We start from the raw sequence: 1,449 nt of genomic DNA, 5'->3' as shown, positions 1-1,449 counted from the left end.
AGAGGCTATACTTCTTAAAATCATGAAAAATTACATTAGTATATTTTCCAATGAACCTAACCCAAATTATGGCTGATACAATGTGCTTTTTAGTCTTATATATCTCTACATATATTGATATGGAAACACACTTAACATTACACTGTACAAAACACACAACATTATACTATACATATTTTTGCATTTAGCCAGTTAGGCTTATTCATGCCCTGAGTATGAGTACCATCAGCTATGGGTTGGTAAGAGTGGATATTGATTAGGTGTCATGATCCTAGCTTGGACAGCAAGGAGATCCAACCAGTCCATCCTAAAGGAAATCAGTCCTGAATATTCATTGGAAGGACTGATGCTGAAGCTGAAGCTCCAATATTTTGGCTAACTGATGCAAAGAACTGACTCATTGGAAAAGAGCCTGAAGTAGGGAAAGATTGAAGGCAGGAGGAGAAGGGGCCTACAGAGGATGAGGTGGTTGAATGGCATCACTGACTCGGTGGACATGAGTTTGAGTAAGCTCCGGAAGTTGGTGATGGACAGAGAAGTCTGGCATTCTGCAGCCCATGGGGTCACAAAGAGGCAGACATGACTGAGCAACTGAACTGACTGACTGATTTATGATACTGCTGATCAGTTCAGTTCAGTCGCTCAGTCATGTCCGACTCTTTGTGACCCCATGAATTGCAGCACGCCAGGCCTCCTGTATAAAAGGAGAAAGTCCTTGGGAAAATGGCGAAGGGCCAGAAGTACGCGGCTTTGCACTACGGATAGAAAGACATCTCCTGCCTTTGGTTATGCTCAGTGCCAAGAGTTAATAATAAATAGGGATGTTACTTATGAGAGCAGGTTGTGGGAGAAGCCCATGAGTCATTTAGAGCGCACTGTCCTTGAAATGTTTCTACTGATTATGTGTTAACTCCGTATGCACTCTGCTGGCCACATACTTTGAGCTCTTTGTTCCTGCTTCTATAAAAAAGCTTGACTGCAGAAATAAACTTGTCAGTCCTTGCAAGAGACTGTCCAAGTGTCCTTCTTTCAGGTTCATCGCTTCCAAGTCCCAGGGAGAAAAACCCCAACAAGTGGCGCCATGAAAAGGGACTTGAGAGAAAGGCTGAACAAAGCGATGAGCCCCTGCAGAAAGAGGTAAGCAGGATGGGACAACATAGGAGTAAAATTCCTTTCATTTCTATAATGCATCATTTTTTGAAACAAAATGGTGTTAATGTTTCAAGAGATCAGTTGAATGACTGCTATCATATACTAGTGGAACATAATCCATGGTTCCTGGAGGAGGGGACTCTTGATCTTGATGTATGGAAAAGGGTTAAGAATAATGTTTTGCGAGCATATCAGCAGGGAGTTCACATTCCGCCTCAATGGTGGGTTACCTGGTCACTCATACGGGCTGTCACAGAACAAATTGAAGGGCATAATGTTGATTTGGAGGTAGAGACT

This window comes from Bison bison, unplaced genomic scaffold, assembly GCF_000754665.1.
Source record: "Bison bison bison isolate TAMUID 2011002044 unplaced genomic scaffold, Bison_UMD1.0 scf7180017848324, whole genome shotgun sequence".
NCBI lineage: Eukaryota > Metazoa > Chordata > Mammalia > Artiodactyla > Bovidae > Bison > Bison bison.
The sequence above is the reverse complement of the archived record's forward strand: the minus strand, read 5'-3'. Positions refer to the sequence as shown.